The sequence below is a fragment of the Dromiciops gliroides genome, chromosome 4 (genome assembly GCF_019393635.1).
Source record: "Dromiciops gliroides isolate mDroGli1 chromosome 4, mDroGli1.pri, whole genome shotgun sequence".
Classification (NCBI taxonomy): domain Eukaryota; kingdom Metazoa; phylum Chordata; class Mammalia; order Microbiotheria; family Microbiotheriidae; genus Dromiciops; species Dromiciops gliroides.
In genome coordinates, this window is record NC_057864.1 from 122,450,690 (window position 1) to 122,474,823 (window position 24,134).

The following is a 24,134-nucleotide window of genomic DNA, read 5'->3' on the forward strand; positions in this document are numbered from 1 at the left end:
TATACTTCAGTCTGCTTTTATGTCCTTCTCAAAGGCAGCCTTATAGTGAAAGGAAGGCTTATAATTCATTTTGCAGAGCCACTGCTTGCATTTCTTGTTTGCTGGCCCCACAGCTAGGTTGCTGTGGCTTTAGTTTTATTGTAACAGCCCCACCTACATAATCCTCAGCAGCAACAGCTGTGCCACATGGGACGATTTGTTCTGGTACTTTAGCTATATTCCTGAATACTCTTAAGTCAGGCATTTTAACATCAGGACCAGCAACATGATCAGGGCCACAGACTGTGTCCTGGATGCTGATACTTTGAAAGACATAAAGATTTCTCCTCATTATGTTTCTTGAATTCTCTGAGATGGAAAGAAAATCAACACGATTTTATAAAATCTTCCCCAAAGAACAGCAATAACAACTGGGTCTAATTTGTTCACTTGTGTTTTTGCTCTTTGTGATCCCATTTGAGATCTTCTTGGCAAAGGTACTGGAGTATCCATACTGAAATGACTTGCCATTTCCTTCTCCAGTTCATTTTACAGATGAGGAAACTGAAGCAAACAGAACCCCGAAAGGCTCACACAGCTAGTAAGTGCCTGAGACTTAATTTGAACTCAGGTCTTCCTGACTCCATACCTGGCACTCTATCCACCTATCTGCCCAATCTAGCTTCAGCTTATCTCTCTAGATACTTCATATTACTCCTGCTCACACCATGTTTTAACCAAACTAGCCTATTTACTGAATTCCATCTCCTGTCTCCATACCTTTATGAAGGCTGTCTCCCCTGCCCCACCTTTGTGCCTGGAATGTTCTCTCTCCTTACCTCTACCTATTGAGATCCTTAGCTCCATTCATGGCTTAGCTCAAGTGCTACTTCTCCATTGATCCCCTTTATTGTTAGTGTTCTTTCTACTGAAATTACTTTATATTTAACATACATATATATGTATATATATGTATGATTAATGATATTTGTATAGGATATTTCCCCCCAGGAGAATGTGAGCTCTTTGAGGACAAGGACAGTATTCATTTTTGTTTTTCTATCTGCAGTGCCAAGCACATAGGAGATGTTTAATGAATAAATGTTTGTTAAAATGAATTGAATTGAATTCTTCCCCAAATAACCCTCTATTATCCAAATTGAAACAAAAATGAATGTGACTCCTGGAGGAGGATATGGTAAGGAATCTCTTCTCAATTCCAGGTTTAGTTGTGTTTTGTTTTGTTTTGCTTTTTCAATAGTGGCCAACCCCAATATAAATCCAACCCAAAGTTAAGAGATAGGTGATGTAATATGCCTTGGAAGTAGATTCTTCTTTCCTAAGGTGTTGGGTTCCCTTCTGTGAGTAGAAGTGAGAGTCTGACCCATAGAACTTGTTTGGAAAATCCATGGTGTACATTCAACACATGGGTGTTATGCATATTGGTTGTCACAGGTGGAAGAGAACTCTTTATGGCTAATCAAGGACATAGACCACAACCAGTATGGCCTCGGTAATGGATCAGTTAGCCAAAAATCAGAGAAGTTAATTCTCTTGACTGCCATGATCATTATCATGGTCAGATTGCTGTGTATATAGATAGACATGGCATCTGCCCATCATTCAAACATCCAGACTTAGGTTTTCCCCTTTTCTGACAGTTGTTGGATCTGTCAAATCAATTGTGCCTACAAACACAAGCAGAAACAGGATCTTTAATTTTGGAAACCACTGCAAGAAAGAAAAGGACAACCAGGTTTCTGAGTGCTTCCAGATGATGCTGGATGCCCAGGGATCTCTGTCCTTGGAATCTTCACGCAAAAATGCCTCACAGCTGGGTGGGTGTTCAAGCATGCTCTGCCTCTCTTTTCAGGGGTTCTTAAACTTTATTTTTGTCTCATGGATCCCTCTGACAGTCTGGGGAAGTCTTTGGATTCTCCTCAGGATAATGTTTTAAAATATTTTTTAAAAGTTAGGATTAAAAATAATAGGTAATCGGGCAGCTAGATGGCGCAGTGGTTAAAGCACTGGTCCTGAATTCAGGAGTACCTGAGTTCAAATCTGGCCTCAGACATTTGACACTTACTAGCTGTGTGACCCTGGGCAAGTCACTTAACCCCCATTGCCTGCAAAAAAACAAAACAAAACAAACAAACAAACAAAAATAATAGGTAATCAGGGGCAGATAGGTGGTGCAGTGGATAAAGCACTGGCCCTGGAGTACCTGAGTTCAAATCCGGCCTCAGACACTTGACACGTACTAGCTGTGTGACCCTGGGCAAGTCACTTAACCCTCATTGCCCCACTTAAAAAATAATAATAATAGGTAATCTTTATATAGTGCTTACTCCATACCAGGCACTGTGCTAAGTGCTTTAGAGTCATGGTCTCATTTGATTCTCACAACAACCCTGGGAGACAGGTACTATCATTATCTTCATTTCTTCAGTTGTTTTCAAGAATGTCTGAATCTTCATTACCCTATTTGGGGTTTTCTTGACAAAGATACTGCAGTGGTTTGCCATTTCCTTTTCCAGTTCATTTTACAGATGAGGAACTGAGGTAAACAGGGTTAAGTGACTTTTCCAGGGTCACACAGCTAGTAAGTGTCTGAGGCCATTTTGAAGGTGATCTTATGACCCTGTACTTGCCAGCTCACATTTCTCCTCATCTGCTAATGCCCTTTGCATGTGGCAAACATAACACATATGTTGAAGAACAAGCCTTCTGTGGAGAGGCTGAAGAGGGCATTTTTTGCCCCAGGGGCATATTGGTTTCTCTAAAGTCTCCTGCCATTGGGGTCTCCTTCCCAGCTACAAACCTGCCTCGATAATTGTAGCTAACAGTTATTATCGCTTCTCTATTCTCATCCTTGGCTGCCTAGTTGGCTGTATTACTTCAACTGGTTTTGCCTGTTAAAGAAGGAGATGAATGGTTTCTGTGGCAACGAGTTCCTCTAGCCTCCTTTTTCCTAACCAGATGCAGAAATTAAAGGGGCAGTGAACAAGGAGCTAACATAAACGTGCTGACAACATATCCTTTTAAAAAAAAATTCTCAATATCTTTCTAATAATGAAACCAGAATTAAACTATAAATCTCCAAAAATGAGCATCTGATCAGATGGATTTATTTCCTTCTCTCAGACTGGACTGCCTTTTTTTCTCTCAGGAACCAGTTTTCATTTTTAAAAGGCAACAGCCTGGTATAAAATTTCTCAGATGGGGATTGAGACCCACTGAGGTGGGGTAAATAATGTGGATGCCTCAGCTACAAGGTTTGGATGAACAGTTAACTAGCTGCTTCCTGCCTCATTTCCTGTCTACCTCTTGGTAGGCAGGTTCTCTTAGACCAGGGTTTCTTAAACTTTTTTCCACTCCAGACCCTTCCTTGCCCAAGAAATTTTTGTGCAGCCCCAAGTATATAGGTATATAAAATAGATATACATAACCTTTTACTGTTGCCAAACTTTTCATGGCCCCCACATTCAGTTAAGAGACCCCATATCTGACCCACAGTTTAAGATGCTTTGTCTTAGACAATGCTGCAAATCTCAGTGCTGGTGATTAATTCAATTTGGCACAACTAATATGTGAAGAGTTGAGACTTGATATAGAATCTTAGATTTTGAGCTTGGAGTGAGTTAGAAGTCACACCATTTTAGAAATTAGATATCTGAAATCTAGGAGAGGTTAAGTGATCACACAGTTCGTAGCAAAGCCTAATTCATACCTAATCAGAATTCAATATTTTTTCCACTGCATCATGCTTGTTCAGATCATATAACTCCACAGCCAGAACTATTTTCTCCAGGTAAAATTATTCTCATTTCACACATGAGACATGACTAAAACCCAGAGAGATTATTTGATTTGTCCCTGGCTTTACCGTGAGCCATTGCAAAAGTTTTAATAGAAAATGATTTTCCCAATTCTCTGGTCAGAATGTTATCCCCCTGAGCCACTTAATTACTCTATAATTAGCTCCAATTAAATACAGTTAGGCTTCTCTAGGCTAACTTTGCTTGAAGCATTTGGGAGTCAATAAAGCTTGACTCCTTTGAGAAGTGGGCAAGTACCAATTATTATTGTGTCTATTTTATTGATGAGGGCTTTAAGGAACAGATCAAAGGCAAAACTGGAACCAAGATCTCCCTGACTCAAAGGCCTGCTCCTGATTCACCAGTCTGAGCTATCTCGGAAATGCATTCTAACAAGAGGAATAAGAATATAAATTTTAAAAAGCACAAAGTGTTATGTGCTCAAATGAGGGAAAGATCAATATAAGCACAACAATGACCAACCAGTCCCTGACTGCCTGAAAGCCAGGGATGTCCTATTTCACGCTATCCCTAGGATTCTTCAGGAACTTTAGATAGTTCAGGGTGTCCAGGCTCTCTGGCAATGGCTTCAGTTCCCACTGATGGTGTTCCTTGAAGTGTAAGAGGGTTTTCCTGTACCCCAGTTCCATTTAACCACTTTAATGGTCAGTGTAACTTTTACAAAGGAATATTTACTTCAAAGGTGTATATTAACAAATACACAAACACCTCCAAAACATGGGGCATAATTTCCCACCCCGCCTTCCTGTTGTGAGAATTTTCAGGGTCCTTACTAGCCATTGCCCAATTAAGCCAGCACAGGATATAGCAAGATGGCAAACTGCAATTTATTCCTTCAAGAGTGTGACACACACCATTGGGAGGTGATGGCTATATATGTCTGTAAACCCTGTAAATGATGCACTTATATATACATACACATATATCCGAATATATACATACACACATATTCTTACTTCTAAAGTTACGTGAGCCAGAGAGAAAACAAAAGAGAAGATCGGCTATAGCAGTTTGGTCAGAGAAGGTACAGCTGGTGGGCAGCTGACTGATAAAGACCGTGCTATTTTCTTTGGTCATTTACACTAGACCAAAGAAAATAGCACCTTCTTTATCAGTCAGCATTTGTTAAGCTCCTACTATGTGTTTTATTAGACAGACTAAAGAGAAGGGCGCTACTTCCTCAAACTACTGAGGTCCTCTCAGCTTTCTTTTGGAGTAGTAGAGTGATTAGGGGGAAGAGAGATTTGGAAGGAAACATTTAGTATGTGTTAGGGTATCATGCAGTTAAAAAAAATTTTGCAAATGTAGAACAAATGGAGTCAGTTATGTTCTGCCAAAAATCCACTTTCAACACTCCCATACCACCTCTGTCTCTGGGGAGGGGAAGGGGATTAGCTTCATAGTTCAGCCCAGTTCCTATATAGCATAGTCCCAAATTCCAAGCCTAAAACCCACTTTGGGCTCAAATTCCAGGAATGCTGGCTTCTCAGGGTTCTCTTGTGGGGGCTGTCTGTCTGCAGTATTCTGACTGGAATGCTTGGCTCCAAGTTGGTTAGTTCTAACTTCCAAGTTCACTGGGGATTGCTTCTTGTACCTGAAACTGAGAAGGGCAAATGAAACAAAGAAATCAGAGACCCCAGACCCATTTCTTGGTGCAATGGGATAAAAAGAGAAAGGGAAGGTGTCCCTTCTCCCTAGTTCAGTTCATGGTGCCCAGACTGGGGGTAAGCTGTATATTATGTTTACCCTTGGGATGAAACAGCCTGTTTTGGCTACCCAGCTAATCAAAGAAGACCCCTATCCATGTGGTAAGGCAAATTCAGCATGGAAGGAAGGGGAAGCCATCCCCAGAAGCAAGGCACCTCCATGGTAGGAGATCTGGGCATGAGTAAAGTTGGCCCCCATTACACAAGTAAAGAAAGTTTCATTGAGCAGGTAGCATTTGATCTGGATTTGGAGAGAAAAGATTCCATAAAGGTTTGGAATTAGTAAAATTTAGGTTCTGGGTCCCTTGATAATTTTTTCTTTTTATTCTTAGGAGTTTTTTTTTTTTACTTTCTGGAAAATTACAAAATACGACTCTATAACTTCTACCCATTGGTTCTACTTCTGTCCTGTGGAACCAGCAGAACTCAAGCCTAATATTTTTTCCCCTTGTGACAGACCTTTGAAGACTGCTTTTATGTCCCCCAAAGTCTTCTTCTCAAGGCTGAATCCTGGTGGTTCCTTTAGATGTTATTTGTATGACATGACTGGGGCAGCTGGTGGTGCAGTGGATATATTATTGGCCCTGAAGTTGGGCAGACCTGAATTCAAATCTCACTTCAAACACTTACTAGCTGTGTGACCCTGTGGCAAGTCACTTAACCCCAATTGCCTTAAAACATCCAGGCCATCTCCAGTCATCCTGATATATATCTTTTTTTTTTTTTAAGTGAGGCAATTGGGGTTAAGTGACTTGCCCAGGGTCACACAGCTAGTAAGTGTTAAATGTCTGAGGCTGGATTTGAACTCAGGTACTCCTGACTCCAGGGCTGGTGCTCTATCCACTGTGCCACCTAGCTGCCCCCTGATATATATCTTGCCACTGGATCCAGATGGCTCGAGGAAAGAGTGAGCTTGGTGACCTTGCAGCTGCCTTCCCTCACTTAAATCCAAATTTGCTGCAAGTCATGACATCATCCCAGTACCATGGTCTTCTTCAAGAATGAAGGACATCGGCAGCTAGGTGGCTCAGTGGATAAAGCACCGGCCCTGGATTCAGGAGGACCTGAGTTCAAATTTAGCCTCAGACACTTGACAGTTACTAGCTGTGTGACCTTGGGCAAGTCACTTAACCCTCATTGCCCCTCGATAAACACCAAAAAAAAAAAACAAATTAAAAAAAAAGAATGAAGGACAAACATGTATGACATGAATTACTTAGTGGGAAGGTGGGTATGGTGATATACCCTTATCAAGTCTATGGCTAAATAGCAAAGGGATGAAAACTCCTGTAGTCTCTTCCGTCTGACTGTGGTTTCCTTAGAGAGTGGATTTTAAAGCACCTAAGCCTCCTCCCACACTGGACAATTCAGAATTCACCAGCCTAGGTGTCCCAGCTATCTTCTGGATGGTCAGAAACGGCCCAAGCTGGATGCTGTGCTCCTTCCCTCAGGTATGGTGGAGTGCTACACAGCACCCCACATACAGTGTCCCATACTGGTGGCCTGTCCCACTTCCTCTCTTCCTCAGTTCTCTGGCCCAGCACTGGCAATTCAGAGCCTGCTTTCCCATGGCACCAGTGCTTCTGGGTTGTAACCCCAATCAGGCTTTTGGTCCTGAAGAGCTATAGCCAAACTACTATTGAGGCCCAAGCAAACTTTCATAGTCTGCAGCCTGGGTTTCCATGGCACTAGAAAGAAGAAGGGGGTACTAGGTAAAGGGATGGGTTGTGTTGTTAGACTCTGTCACATCTTTGGGGTGGCTAAAGCTGCCATACTACTAATAGTGTGGGAGGTGGAGAAGGGGTGCTGAGTGAGCTCAGGGTCAGTGAGCATCAATTCCTGAGTTTGAGGGAATTTATTTTTACCTTCTTTTGGATTCTAGGTGTCATGGAAACAGATGAAGTTGCTTTATCTTTGACACATAATTTCTGTTTTTGAGAGATTCAAGGAGTCATAGGGATCAGAGAAAATGTTTAGTCCACCATCTTGTTACTCATGTGACCTGGAAGTCCTTGACCTTATATTAAAGATCATACTATAAAAAAATTGAGGAGAAGCAGCTCATATATCTTTTATAACTGTATTTAGGGAGTGAATTCTTAACCAAAAGAGGCAATTATAAATGAATAGATAGATAATTTTGATTACATGAAATTGAAAAGCTTTTATATGAACAAAATTAATGCAAATAGGCTAAGATGGGAACCAATTGACTGAGGGAAAACAATTCTTTGTATTAGTTGGATTTGGTAAGTGTCTGATAGCCAACATATATAGACAACTGAAAGAAACATCTAAAAACAAAGGCCATTCTTCAAAAGATAAGTAATCAAAAGATATGGAATAATAATTCTTGAAAGAAGAATACAAAATTATTCACAGCTATATGAAAGAATGCTCCAAATCATTAATAATAATAAACCCGGGGGCGGCTAGGTGGTGCAGTGGATAAAGCACTGGCCCTGGTTCAGGAGTACCTGAGTTCAAATCCGGCCTCAGACACTTGACACTTACTAGCTGTGTGACCCTGGGCAAGTCACTTAACCCCTATTGCCTCACTAAAAAAACAAAACAAAACAAACAAAAAAAAAGAATAATAAACCCAAGGCCAAACTTGCCTGTTACTCCAATTATCTTTTGATTTCCTACCTTAGCATTCCAATACCCTATGATGAATGTGACATCTTTTTTTTTTTTTTTTTTTTGGTATTATTTCTAGAAGATTTTGTAGGTCTTCAGAGAACTGATCAACTTTTGGCCTCTTTGGCATCAGTGGTTGGAGCATAGACTTATATTGTTGTGATGCTGAACAGTTTGCCTTGGATTCAAATAGATATTATTTGGTCTTTTTAAAGATTATACCCCAGTAATACTTTTTTTTTACCTTATTGACTATAAGGACTAATCAGTTTCTTCTAGGGGATTCTTGCCCACAATAGTATATGTAGTGATTATCTGAATTAAATTCATCCATTCCCATGCATTTAAGTTTACTGTCTCCCACAATTTTGATGTTTAATCCTTCCATCTCCTGTTTGACCATGTCCAGTTTACCTTGGTTCATAGATCTTACATTTCAGGTCCTATATAGTAATGATCTTCACAGCATTGGACTTTCCTTTCATTATCAGATGCACCTACAGCTGAACTTTGTGTAATTTAAGATTCTAAATGTGGATTCTAATCTGTTCCCCCAGTTTTGGGGGAAACTGACTAAAAATCACTGATAAAACGAGTTTAGGTTTTTAAGGGTTTATTGGAAAATAGAAAGAAAAAGATTGAGAACAGAATTCTAACAGCCTGGCATTCCTATCTTTCCTCAAATTTCCTGTGAAGTCCTCTGCCACCACCACCATCAAGTCAGGAAGCCAAAAAACCCCAGCGCTCTCTGCGCAGGCTCCCTTTCCTCCTTCCTGTCTCCTCCCAGACCATAGGAGGCTCCTCAAGTTGATTGGCTGGTAGCCTTGATAGACAGCACCCATGACTAAACGTCATTTCCTGACGCCAAGGAAAAGCCACAATGTCTCTGAGGCATTTTCCTCATGGTGGAGCTTTCCCACAGCAAGTCTCAAGTAGGTGGCGTCATTCCAATCATTACAGTCCCCCCTTTTGTTCCTCAAGAAACAAAATGTTTCCTTGATGGAACAGTAAAAAGAATATAACTATTGCTAACTAATAATATGTGAACAACAATATAGAAAAGGAAGAGAGGCATTGTGGCTTTTCCTTGGCGTCAGGAAATGATGTTTAGTCATGGGTGCTGTCTATCAAGGCTACCAGCCAATCAACTTGAGGAGCCTCCTATGGTCTGGGAGGAGACAGGAAGGAGGAAAGGGAGCCTGCGCAGAGAGCGCTGGGGTTTTTTGCAAATGCCTCAATGTTTGGGGATCAAATGACCCATATTTGGGCCATTCTTCCTGTAATTCCTCATGGCACATAAAACACAGTCTGATAAGCTCTCCTCTGGTCATGGTTGTATTTCGTCTAAGTTTTCCCTCATTCCAATCCATAAGTAGCTTTCCTAATGGGGAATCCCAGGGAATCATCTTTATTCTAACATTATCTAGGGCATGCCAAATTCTCCATACCACACCACAAAGCCCCACAAAACCAAAAAGAGTAAAAAAAATATATTCAAATTCAAACTGGCCAACATCTCTGATTAGTGAAGGTAAAGCTAGAAAAGGGGTACTTAGGATGTTTAAAAGATCCATTTGAAATTTAAAATAGCCTATACTTGGTAGTTCTTTCCAATTTAAGGGGACAAGGGAGGGGAAATCTTACCCAATCAGAAGATCAGAAGATGAACGTTCGGTTTTCCTCTTCATGGTCAGCCAAACTGTGTAATTTAAGATTCTAAATGTGGATTCTAATCTGTTCCCCCAGTTTTGGGGGAAACTGACTAAAAATCACTGATAAAACGAGTTTAGGTTTTTAAGGGTTTATTGGAAAATAGAAAGAAAAAGATTGAGAACAGAATTCTAACAGCCTGGCATTCCTATCTTTCCTCAAATTTCCTGTGAAGTCCTCTGCCACCACCACCATCAAGTCAGGAAGCCAAAAAACCCCAGCGCTCTCTGCGCAGGCTCCCTTTCCTCCTTCCTGTCTCCTCCCAGACCATAGGAGGCTCCTCAAGTTGATTGGCTGGTAGCCTTGATAGACAGCACCCATGACTAAACGTCATTTCCTGACGCCAAGGAAAAGCCACAATGTCTCTGAGGCATTTTCCTCATGGTGGAGCTTTCCCACAGCAAGTCTCAAGTAGGTGGCGTCATTCCAATCATTACAACTTCCTTTTGTTCTTCAGCCCAGCAATTTCATTAGTACTGAAACTACTTGTAGTTGTTCCCTGCTCTTCCCCAGTACTGTATTGTACATCTGACATGAGGGGCTCATCTTTTATTGTCATCTCTTTTATCATTTTAGTACTGTCCATGGGGTTTTCTTGGCAAAGATACTGGAGTGGTTTGCCATTTCTTTCTCCAAAGGATCACTTTTTGTCAGAACTCTCTACTATGACCTGTTCATCTTGGGTAACCTGGTACAGCATAGTTCCTAGTTTCATTGAGCTATGCAAGCTTCTCTGTCATGACAAGGCAGTGATCTAGGAGAGGAATAATAAGAGAAATGAAAATAAAAACAATCCTGAGGCTGTTCACACCCAGCAAATTTGCAAAGGTAATAAAAGATGGGGATAGTCACTTTTATGGAAAGATGGGCAAACTAATACATTGTTAGCAGAACTATGAATTGGTACACCCTTTCTGGAAATCAATGTGAAATTATGCAAGAAAGATGACTAAAATCTCTGTACCTTTTGACTCAAAGATTCCATTGCTAGGTACAGACCACCAAAGAAGTCAATAATAAGAAATGGCAGGACTTTTTGTAATAGCAAAGTACTGGAAACAAAGTAGATGCCCTTTGAATGAAGAATGGCTGAACAAATTGTGGTGCATGAATGCAATGGAATACCACTGTGTTGTAAGAAACAATGAACCTGAATTCAGAGAAACATGAGAAGACATGAATCAATTCACAATGAAGTGAACTAAGAAAACAACATGCACAATGACTGTAACAGTAATTTTCCTTTCTTGTCAACTGTACTTATTTGATAAGTTGCTTTAATTAATATTTCTCTAATTATTAGAGATTTAGTGCATTTTAAAAAATATGGCTGAGGTTTCTTTCCTTGAGAACTGCCTGTGTATATTCTTTGACTTTATCAGTTGGGGAATGACTTGTACTCATAAGTTTGAATCAGCTACCTATTTATCTTGGAAATGTTACCTTTATCAGAGAAACATTTAAAAAAAAGAAAAACAACTTTCCTAGCTGTTTTCCTTCTAATTTTAGCTGCACTGGTTTTGTGTTAAAACTTTTAAGTTTTATATAAACAAAATGCCCATTTTATCTTTTGTGATTCTTTTTATTCTTTGTTTGATCATGAACTCTTTCCTTATCTGACAAGAAATTTATTCCTTACCTCTTTAATTTTTTTACTTTGTTTCTTTTTATATACCTCTAATTTGTTACCTTTTGTAGCTAAACCATGTATCCATTATCTTAATATATGGTGAATAGTCTAACTCTTTCATAACCCTGAGACCCAGAGAGCTTAAGTAATTTGCTTAAGGTCACACAGGGAGTGTCAGTCAAGATTCAGAAAGTTCCTCTGACTCCAGATCAAGTGGTTTTTCCGAGTTACAGATGTATTAATTTCAACTTTCACAATCTAGAAGACTTGGGGGTTGGGGTGAAACTTTGAAATTTTTTGCAAATTTTGTCCTCTGCATAATGCCTCTATGACCCAGGAAAATGATTGAGGAAGATGTGGTCAGAGCCTTGGAATATGAGTTCACTCCCTATTGCCCTGTTTTTGAGCTATTGAAATTGTTTTTTGCTGATATGAGCAGGGCCTCATTGTTACTAGAGATCAGCAGCCTTCAAAGGATGTGTAGCTCACTGTCATACCTCTGAGTTTTATTAGGGGTGGTGTAGATTACATGGAATTTACACCTGTGTTGGATCATATGTGTATTTGACAGAGTCCCACCTTTCCACAGTGAGCCACACTTCCTCATGACAGAACAGTACCGTGTATATTCTCAAAAAGTTTGGGAAACACTGTCCTTGTTCTTTCTTTGGCCAGGCATGGACTTGTCCTTTTTAGTGCAGAGCTCTGTTGTTGCTACTGACAATGGGTCACAACAAAGAAGTTGACATTGCCAGTCAACATGCAGAGATTTAACACTCTCTTAGATTCCATCAGTCTTCCATGGATTCAAGAAAAATTAGGTAGAGATTACCTTGGTTCCCTTATTTCCCATTCACTTGTTTTTAACCAAAGACAGTTCTCAACTAAGTTCCCTATATGGAAAAGAGAGAATAAAAAGTTGAATAGAACCCAAATCATGAAATCTCAGAGTTGGGGAAGACCTCAGAAGCCATTTAGTCCAATCTGTACCTGAACAGGAATTCCATCTTCAACAACCCTGTAAAATGGTCATTCCACTTGACTTGAAGATATCTAGTGATGGGGAAAGCGGATAGGGTACTGGGCTTGGAATCAGGAAGACCATGGTTTTTTTTGGTGAGGCAGTTGGGGTTCAGTGACTTGCCCAGGATCACACAGCTAGTAAGTATCAAGTGTCTGAGGCTGGATTTGAACTCAGGTCCTCCTGAATCCAGGGCTGGTGCTCTGTCCACTGTGCCATCAAGCTACCCCTAAAACCTGGCTTTTAATCCCACTTGTGACACTTATTCACTTTGTGACCCTAAGCACTTAATTTAACACTTAACTTTTTTCTGATGAAACTTTCTCACTTATTAAATGGGTATAATAATACCTACAGTGCCTACCTCACAGCATCAGTCAAGAAGATCAAATGAAACAATGCATTTCAAGTGCTTTGTAACCTTAAAGTACTATAGAAATGTCAGAATTATTGCAATTTATTTAAGACTTTTGTAAAGCTAGAATTGTTGAGAAAGTTCGCATTATGTTGAACCTAATTCTGCTTTTCTGCAGCTTCCCTCTATTGATCCTAGTTCTGCCCTCTGAATCTGAGCAGATAAATTGTAACTTCCCTTCTTAATGATGGATTTTTAAATACTTGAAAAATAGCACTTCTATTCTATTCTCTTCTGTTGACCACTTTATCCCATAGCTTCTTTTCCAGATCAACAGCCCCCAGTTTCTTTTTTTAAAAAATTTAAATAATATTTTATTTTCCCTAATTACATGTTAAAACCATTTTTTAACATTAAAATTTTTTTGAGTTCCAAATTCTATCCCTCTCTTCCCCTTCCTTTTCCTCCATCGCCATCCCTGAAATGATAAGCAATCAGATTTAGGTTATACATGTGCAACTATGTAAAACATTTTCATATTAGTCTTTTTGTACATGACTCAAATTTTTAAAAAGAGTTAAAGAAAGAGTGAAAACTAGCATGCTTCAGTCTGTACTCAGACAATATGAGTTCTTTCTCTGGAGGTAGATAGTATACTTCATCATTAGTCCTTTGGGATTATTCTAGATCATTGTTTTGCTGAGAATAGCTTAGTCATTCACAGTTCTTCATTATGCAATATTGCTGTTACTATGTACAATGTTCTCCTGGTTCTGCTCATTTCACTTTGCATCAGTTCATTTAAGTCTTTCCAGGTTTTTCTAAAATCATCCCACTTGTCATTTCTTATAGCACAATATATTCCATTATATTCATATACCACAGCTTGTTTAACCATTCCCCAATTGATGGGCATCTCTTTGATTTCCAATTCTTAGCCACCACAAAATGAGCTGCTAAAAATATTATTGTACAAATAGGCCCTTTCCCCTTTTTTTGATGCCTTTGGGATATAGACCTAGCAGTCACATTGCTGAATCAAAGGGTATGCACAGTTTTGTAGTCCTTTGTAGCCCCTAATTTTGTCAACCAATCTTTATGATGTGGACTCCTATACTCTCATCATTTTGGTCTGCCTTCTTTGGACAAGCCCCAGTTTACCAATGTCTTTCCTAAAATATGGAACCTGTAAATGAACACAGTTTTCCAGCTGTGATCTCACTGGAGCAGAAGGTAGTAGAACCATCACCTCCCTTGTTCTGGAACCTCCTTCAAGGGAATTGAAAGAGTTAACTGAGTTCAAGAGGCCTCATGGGTCTTTCTGTTTTGGTATAGTGAGCCAGAGTTTTCCACATCAGCAGCACAGTTCTGAAAGAAAATGCTGTGTTGGTAAGGGCCTAGACATTAGCAGCACCTGGAAGACAGATTCCCTAGGTTGTGTGAGCAGAATTATTTGCTAAGCTCCTTAAAAGTGCCATTTATGGAAATGAAGTGTGCCAACTAATGGGCTGGGGAGTGGGGTAAGAACAGGAGTCTATTCTAGTTTTTCAGGAGTCATATTGAAGCACATGTAATATGGGGTGGTAAGTTTATTTATGATTTGGACTTTTTGTTTGGTTTTGTCTGTGAAGATGTCACTCACTGTCATTCTATGGAAATCTATCACCATTTTATCAGGAGTTGGATAGCATATTTTATCATTGGTCCTCTGGAATCATGGATGATCGTTGGGTTGATCATGGTTCTTGTAGCTTTCAAAAGTTGTTTGCCTTTATTGTGGTGTTATGGAATATGTTCTCTTTATTTTGCTTATTTCACTCATCCTCAGTTTTTACAAGATTTTTACAAAAATTGTTTTTACGAGATTGATATTATAGTATAAATAGTTCTTCTGGTTCTGCTTTTTCCAGTTGGCATCAGTTAAAACAAATCTTTCAATGTCTTTTTAAAATAATCTATTTCCTTATTTCTTAGAACATAATAGTTTCCTGTCACAGTCATATATCACATTTTGTTCAACCACTCTCCAATGGATTGGTATTCCCTTACTTTACATAAGATTAAACTCAGTGAAAATGACCTCTAAGACTCCTAACAGCTTTAAATCTTTATTCTATGACTACTCAGGCTCTTCCGGCTCAGATTTTATGACACAACTTGTATCAGCAACTTATGGCAGCAAGCAAAGTCAATTAATTTCCTCTAAGTAGACTGGAAAATTCCTATGATGCTAAGCCATAAGAAAGAGCTACTCGAGTTGAGAGCCCATTGATGTTCCACTCCCTTGCTCCAGAAGAGATGAAAAAAACTATTGGTCTATTAAATCCAAAACAATCTTCGTGTCTATTCAGTGACAAGCCCATTGGTAAATATGAGAATGCTAAGACAAAAATGAGAGTCCCTGCCCTCCAAGAGTTTACATTTTACTTGAGGTGGGAGAGGAGAAAACATATACACAGATAGGTAAATACAAAATTAATTCAAAGTAATTTCAGGGGTTGGGGTTGGGGGTTATTAATGACCAAGGTACCAGGAATGTTCTCTTTTGGTAAGTGGCACTTGAGCTAAGTTCTGAAGGAAGCTAGGCATTCCCAGAAACAAAGATGGGGAGAGAGAATATTTCAAGTATGGGGGACAGCCTGAAAAAAAAAAAAGTTAGTTTCAGGGAATAGAAAACAGACCAGTTTGGCTAGACCACAGAGTAAATGAAGAAGAGTAATATGAAATCAGTCTGAAAGTATAGGTCAGACATCCAGAGAAAAACAGAAGGAATCCAAATGCAGATCAAGGCATACTATTTTCACTTGTGTGTGTGTGTGTGTGTGTGTGCGCGCGCGCTTCCCTTTTGTTCTGTTTCTTTTACAACATGACTAATGTGGAAATATGTTTTATATAATTGCACTTGTATAACCTGTATCAGATTGCTTGCTGTGTTGGGGAGGACGGGAGTGAGGGAGAAAAATTTGGAATTCAAAAACATATAAAGAAATGAACATTGAAAATGGTCTTTACATGTAATTGGAAAAAACAAAATTCTATTAAATAAAAAATAAATAAAATGGTGATATTTTTAAAAAAAGAAAGAAAAGAAAGGTTGAAGCCATATTGTGAGGAGATTAAATTCCAGAAGACCTTGCAATTTATCTCAAAGGAAATAGGTTGCCACTGAAGTTTCTTGAGCATGGAAGTGACATCGTCAGATCTGTGTTTTAGCAATCCCAGGATGCCATCTTTGTAGATGTTGAATTGGACAGAGAAGAGACTGTGGGTAGAGAGATCAATTAGGAGATCATTGTATTAGTTGAGGTGAGAGGTAAGGAAAGTTTGAACTAAGATGGTGGATGGGAGATTGGTGAGAGAGATAATTTGAAGGTAGAGTTAACAAAACTTGGCCACTGATTGGATATGGGAGGTGAAGAGAGAAAAGTAGAGGATGAATCCCAGGTTTCAAACCTAGGTGATTGGGAGGCTGGTGGTGCTTTCAACAGAAATAGGGAATTTAAAAGCAAGGATAAGTTTAGGGTGAAAGATTTTGGACATCTATTTTAGAGTTGAGTTTGAAATACTGAGGGGACATCCAGGCAGAAATGTTTAGCAGATGCTGAAATGGTTCACTAGTGCTAGTGTCTTTCTACTCCCACCCCTTGACAACTGACCTTATAAGTATTTTATATGTATGTTTATATGCATGTTTGTGTCTCCCTGATAGATTGTAAGCTGCCTGTGGGCAAGAACTGTTTCACATTTGCCTTTGTATCCCTCCTTAATGCCTAGCATAATGCTTGGCACATTGTACACAGTTATTAACAACAATTATGATGGTAATCATGATAATTATAGTTAATATTTGTATAGCACTTTAAGATCAGCAAGGTGCTATACAAATGTTATCCCATCTTAACCTAGTAACATTTTTGGAAGGCAGGTACTATTATTATACCCATTTTACAAATGAGGAAATGGAGGTACACAGTAGTTAAGTGACCTGCCCAAGGTCACACAGCTAGATTATTAAATGATTGTTGCTAGATTGATTGTTCACACAGGTCAAAGAAAAGGAGGTAGGGGAATTGTAATGATTCTACTATGTAGAACACTGGTTTGGATTTAATAAAATACTAGAGATCCCAACTGATAAGTATCAGAAGCTTTAAGTACCTAATCTTTACTAATGTTTTCTATATTTTACAACTGAAAAGACTGGGGTTGAGAGAACAGTAGTAGAAATTCTTTGAGAGGTCAGTGTGGAAGGGAAGAAGTAACTCTTCAGGGCTTGAAAATCTTTTCTCAACTCAACCCCACCCCAATTTCCTAACAGACATCAGCCCCTCACAGTGACATTGAATCAGGTCATCTAAATTTTTCTCTCCCAATGTCTCCATCACAAAGGTTTCTGATGAGAAGGAAAAGCATTTTATTTTATTATTTTTTTTTTTTGGTATATCTCTGACACCTCATTTACTAGGCCCAGTCATCTGGGTTTGTTTTGCTTTCTCTCAGCAGAAAGCTTCTGGTGTTTATAGACAAGTCTTATGTTGAGGGAAGAGTAGAATGCCAGACTGTTAGAGACACTAAAGGCAATTCCTTGAGTCCCTTTGAAAACATGCTGCTCTGAGGAAGTTAGCCATATTTGGGGCGATAGCGATGTCTCAGATGGAGCTTGGGAATGAATGGCTGCTCTAGGCCAGCTACTCAGACAAATAATGAGCTAATTTCTCCTCAGCAGTGTCTCCTATGCATGCTGGTTGGAGTCTGCCAAGAAGTTACTATGCCTGGAAATGAATTACCCCTTTCATCAACACTTCCCCTGCGTCACAAACCCCTAGCCCAATTTAATGTTTAAATAGCTCACTCCATTGATTCTGGGTTATATGTGGTCATTTATTCAGAGCAGAAAGAGTCAGAAGCAAAGAAAGAATAAGACAAGAGGAGGGAAGGATTTTATGCAGATAAAAATTGTGTGTGTGTGTGTGTTTAACCCTTGAACATTTCTACTTTTCAGACTAGCTATAAAAAAATTCTTAATCCACGATTGCCTTCCCTCTGCAATCCAGCACACTCCTGGGTAATTTTACTCTGTTGTCAGATTTTAAGAGCTCAGAGATTGGAGACTCTTTGGCACCATAGCTCAAGGAAAACCTAATTTGGGAGAGTGACTTTGGCAGCAAGGCATAGTGGGTAGAGTACTAAAACTAAAGTCATTATTGTTGTTCAGTTGTTTCAGATGTGTCCAACTCATAGTGAGCTCATTTGTGGTTTTCTTGGCAAAGATACTGGAGGGATTTGCCATTTCCTTCTCCAGCTCATTTTGCAGATAAAGAAACTGAGGCAAACAGGGTTAAGTGACTTGCCCAGAGAACTAAAGTCAGGAAGGCTTTAACTCTTATCCCATCTCTTATACTCACTAGCTGCATGACCCTGTACAAGCAACCTAACCTCTCTGACCCTCAGTTCCTCATCTGTAAAAGGGAAATAATAACCCCTGTAGTATATATATTTCACTTTGTATCTGTGAGGCTAAAGTGAGATAAGTAGGTAAGACATTCTACAAACTTTAATAAATAAATATCATTATTGCTAAAAATTGGGTTTATTTTACTTATTCCTCCAAATCATCCACCATTTTAAATGATCTGTGTTGTTGCTCTCTTCTATTATTGCAAATAATCATGTGTCTTGGCTAACGACAAAACTGAGCTAATAGAAGCAAGACATACTAATTAAGTAAATTCATCAACTGGGGTCCTGCTAACTTTTGTATTGTCCAATTCAATCATTTGTTTGCATCAAAGCCTTCTACCTCTATTATAGTCCTACTTTGAATTCTCTTAATTTCTCTCCTTTCTTCTCTTCCTCTACTCCTTGGAGCCAGAGAATAAGGGGAATGGGGCTAATGAAGGAGGAGGAAAATGTTAACATTTGAGCCTGAAAATGACTGATAGTCTGTCTTAATTTTGCAAGTCTTACTAGACACCTAAGTATGATGGGAGCAATATCCCAACCCCCACTACCATGTAAGTTAAGCTATTTTTTTCCCTAAAAGGTATTGAAACCATACTTGAGACTTGATTAGCTTGAGACTAAAGGCTCAGGCTGTTGACATCACCCCTTAGTCACTTGAGTAGGAAACATCCACAAGGACCAGCAGGCATGCTCAGATGTTTGGCTGGTGGACTACATAGGACAGCTCAGGGAGGGAAGCTTTAGTCTACTCAATCAATTTGGACTGTCCTTAGTGCAAATCCTTATTGAAAGGGCTCTTCTAGCTAGGTAAATCTTGTTAACTGTTGAACGACCTATGAATATCTCATTTTTCCCACCAGTATTGAACACAAACCACTACAGGGCTGTCCTAAATAAAGTCCAGTTTAGAAAAATTGGAACAGAATAATCTTGTGGAAGTCAGGGATAGACAGAGCAGAAGGTGATGCTTTTGGCAATATCTCTAGAGATGATGGTGCTTATGATGAGGTACTGACATGCTCCCTCCCCCCACTGGGGAGTAAACTGTGACCATTTGTAAAGATAGATGTGGTAAAATATGAAAGTTTTTAACAGTCGGTTAGGATAACTGAAAGACGCCAGTTTTTCAAGGACCACCCTTTTGGGGAGGAGATGAACAGTCCGCCTGCTGCGCATGTCAGACTGCCTGCCGGGTACAGTCCGCCTGCTGCGCATGTCAGACTGCCTGCCGGGTACAGTCCGCCTGCTGCGCATGTCAGACTGCCTGCCGGGTTTTTTGACTTCCGGGGTGGAGAGAGGCAGAGTAGGCCTTTTTGCCTGCTTGGCGGGACTCCTGGCGGCGCAGCACAGACGGTCTCCCTCACTCCAAAGGTGGCCTTTTTTGGTTTGGTGAGTTTTTATAAGAAATATAGACTAAGCCTAGATTTAAGACGATTTCTACTGTATTTCTACTTTCCTATCCTTCTAATCAACAACACCTTATATACAATAAAGGCTCTATCTAGAAAACCAGAAGCTTCTTCCATTTACTAGTCTGGGAGATAAATTAAGGGAAAAGTTAAGTAGGGGAGATTTATGATCTAATATCCAATTTTAAATTTCACATAGACAAATGTAGATGTGCTCTATGTCCTTAAGAACTGTATCCAATTCTTCTCTTATAACATGACTAATGCAGAAATAAGTTTAATGGTATATATATATACACATACACACATATATGTATATACATACACACATATATGTATATACATATACATATACATATATATATATATATATATCCTATATCAGATTACCTGCTATCTAGGGGAGGGGGGAGGGGGGGAGGGAGGGAGAAAAATCTGAAATTGGAAAGCTTGTATAAACAAATGTTGAGAACTATCTTTACATGTAACTGGAAAAAAATAAAATACTTTTATCAGAAAAAAAAGAACTGTATCTAGAAGATAGTTGTAGTAAATAATTTTTTATGAACAGCAGATGGGTTATTTCTGCACTTTCTGAACTGGTAATTCAACAGGTTTTACTAGTTGATTTCATCAGAATGTAGTTTATCTTCAAATCATCTAGAAACCAGGAGTGATTGAAATTTTGGTGGGGAGGTATGTGATTAGAATTTATTTTCTCAGGGGCAGCTAGGTGGCATAGTGGATAAAGCACCGACCCTGGATTCAGGAGGACCTAAATTCAAATCCAGTTTCAAACACTTGACACTAGCTGTGTGACCCTGGGCAAGTCACTTAACCCTCATTGCCCCACCAAATATATATATGTATATATTTTTTCCTCCTCATTAGAAAAGGACAAATAAAGAAGAAAGGCATGTGCTTAGCTCTTACCTGGACTGGATACCTTTGTATTGCTAATTTTCATCATCACTCTGTTTCCTTGAGGGAAGTCTACTGAAAGAAGGTACTTTCTAGTTTAAGAAAGTAATTGTGCTTGAATGAGAATGAATTGTTTGGTTTCGAATGACTTTTTCAAAATGACAATGCAGATAAACTGCTAGTGTTCAGTCCAATTTTATATGGACGCAGGCAGCCAGCTGAAGGGGTGGCATGAGTGACCCAAATGGTGAGAAAATGCAAACCAATGCAGATCACTGGAATTTTAGGATTGTCTAACAACTGTTTGAGATTTTCTAAAAAATTGACATTTGAGAGGCCAACTGGAATTGTGCCAACAAGGACTTTGTTGTGATTCTTTGGCATCAGCTATTGAGGGAGGCACTTGAAAAGACAATGCTTAATTCTCCCTCAGAATCCAAAGACATTTCTGGAATTAGAGATATGGGCAAATGTGTCAATTGAACCCTAGTTAATTTGCTACAAACAAGCAGGGATATTATATCAGTTTAAAAAGTTTTCACAATGAGGCAGTTGATGGCAGAGTAGATAGAGCACTGGACCAAGAGTAAGGAAGAGCCAAGTTTAAATCTCGCATTAGGTACTTATTAGCTGTGTGACTCTGGGGAAATCACCTAACCTTAGTTTGCCTCAGTTTCCTCAACTGAAAAAATGTGAATAATAATAGCATCCTCCTCCCAGGATTGTTCTGAAGATCAAATGAGATAATATTTGTATAAGTGCTTAGCACAGTTCCTGGCATATAGTAGGTGCTATATAAATGCTTCCCTCCCCCTTTCTTACTCTTAACCATAACATATAAATTGCAAACTCCTCTCTCTGTCTGTCTCTGTCTCTGAGTCTTTCTCTATGTTTCTGTCTCTCTGTCTCTGTCTCTCTTTTTTCTTCTGTTTCTCTCTCTGCCTATTTCTGTCTGTCTTTCTGTTTTTGTCTAACACTTCTAGTTAAAGGCTCTTGCAGAACTCAGGCTCAGGTGCCCTCTCTGGCCCTAGAAACAATGGCTGCTGCTTGCACATGGTGGAGGGAACACATGTATCAGCCTAGAGAAGTTTCTGGCTTTATGTCATTTTGTTTTTCTTTGCATCTTTCCATAAGCATAGGTAGGTAAGCAATCCTGAACTGGATATGCCTCATCTTGGTGGCTTTGAAGTGTCAGCAGTTTCTGGGTCCTTTGATGGCTGCAGAAGGAATTTCCTGCATCTGAGCAATAATGACTGACAGGAGAGGGAAGCCAAGCTCTGATGTGATGAACTAGAATCTTTTGTGATTGCCTCAGTCATTTCACATGGTAGTTCCTCAATCACACTCACCAGACAGGGACAGGTACACCTTGGTCTATAGTCCTCCACCCTAGCAGAGGAGGGCAGAGTCAGACTCCAGAAGTAGCCGACTTCACAGGACTCCTGCACTAAGATTTTACAATTACCTTGTATAAATAAAACAAACATAAAGAGGTTAGTGGATAACTGGAAAAGAAGGGACTAGCAGGTGGAAGGACTAGGAAAGGCCCCAGGCAGAAGGCGGGGCATGACTGAATCTAGGAGAAAGAAAAAATAATGCATGGATTCCAAGGGATGGAAATGAGGAGGTAAGACATTCCAGACCTGGGGGTCAGCCAGTGCAAAGACACCGAGACCCCAATGTTATATGTGAGTAATATCAAGTAAGTAAGTGTGACAAGACAGTAGAGTTTGTGGAGGGGAATAATGTGGAAGAAGGCTAAAAAAGTAGGATGGGGTCAGATTGGGAAGAGCCTTAAACAAGTAGAGGAGAAGATATTTGATCCCAAAGGTAATAGGAAATTATTGGAGTTCATTGAGAAGAGGATGAGGCATTTGCTCGGGAGAAGTTTCCTATAGCAATGAAATCATAGGTCTGGTCAAAAAAAATGTATTTCATAAAGGTCTTTCCAGATTGTTTTTGTGTTACTCATGCTCACTAGTCTTAACCCTTCTTTTACTTTTCATTTCCTCTGTCCTAGTTCTTAAGGCCTTTTTGGGAGGCCCTTCCCCCAGTCCTGTGATGAACCAGCTCATTCTTTGATCAGCTTCCTGTTACTCTTGGAGCCTCTGGGCTTTCTGAAAAGCCCTCTCAGCTCTTCTCAACTCTTCCTGCCCCCTAACAACTTCAGTCCACATTCTGCTTATAGCATGGGTCACCATGAGGTCATAAGAGGCAGAATGGTAGAATGGGAAGAGGACTGCCCCTGGATTCAGGAAGACATAGGTTCATATTCCTATCTTAGGCACTGGCTAGATGTATTGGGCAAGTCATTGGACCTCTCAGTCTCAGTTCCCTCATCAGTAAAATAAGAGATTTGGAACATGTCTGGATTTAAATCTATGATCCTATGAATTCATTCTTCTAATAGTTAGCGGAGTAAGTCACTTAACACCTTAGTCTCAGTTTCTTCATTTGTAAGATAGGTGTCATAATGACTGTAATAGTTTCCTCACATTTCTCCTGGCAGAATGGATGGATGAGAACAATTTGTTCAAATTACCATAAAGGTGGCTGAAGCAGGTTCTGTGGAACACTTAGAGCTTGGTAAGGCATCAAAGATACCAAGGTCATTTATTGCATCCTGGGCTACTACCAGTTATCCAGACTTTTGTCTTGCCAAGGGACTTCAATGACCTTGGAAGAAAGAGTGAGGCTGACAGCTTTGTGCAACTCTGCTTCACTTAAACCCAATTCACATGCAAACCAAGACATCATCTCAGGAGGTCCTTGATCCTTTTTGAAAGGCTATTGGGAGATTTCAATGAGATAACATATATAAAGTTTTTCCCAGGCTTTAAACTATGGTGTAAATGGTAATTATTATTATTATGGTGAAGAAGTGACTATCCTACTTTAGAATTCTTGATAGTGAGGATGAGTGATTGGTAGATAGTCGACAATAAACAAATGTTTGGTGAATTGAATTTGGCCTTTGTTCTTACTAAGAAAGGACTTTCTCCCTACCTCCTATCTCACATCCCCAGTTATTGAAATTTTCTTTCTCTTTAAGACCCAGCTTAGATGTCCCATCTGTCATGATGCCTTCTGTGTCTGATCTCCCCCTGTCATTGTCATCAGGAAAATGGATACCCTGTCTCTGTGTCCTAAAGGGACTCCCCCTTCTAAAATTTCTCATAGCATTTTGTTTGGATCTCTCTATTTGCATGTCACATTGCATATAATCATCGGTTTCTGATGCCTAATCCCCTATACCTCCCAACTGTCTTCCATTCTTCTTGACAATCTTGGGTTGGGCTGACAGTGGATGAGGAGGAGGCTCTGGGGCCTACCAGTAGCTCTACTAACCAGGCCTGGATGATTCTATTTCAGTGATATCAAAATTTTTCTTTTGATGCTCTTTCTCCTATCTGTTATCCACTCTGCTGTTCTATTGCTCATTAGTACCTCTACTTGAGAGC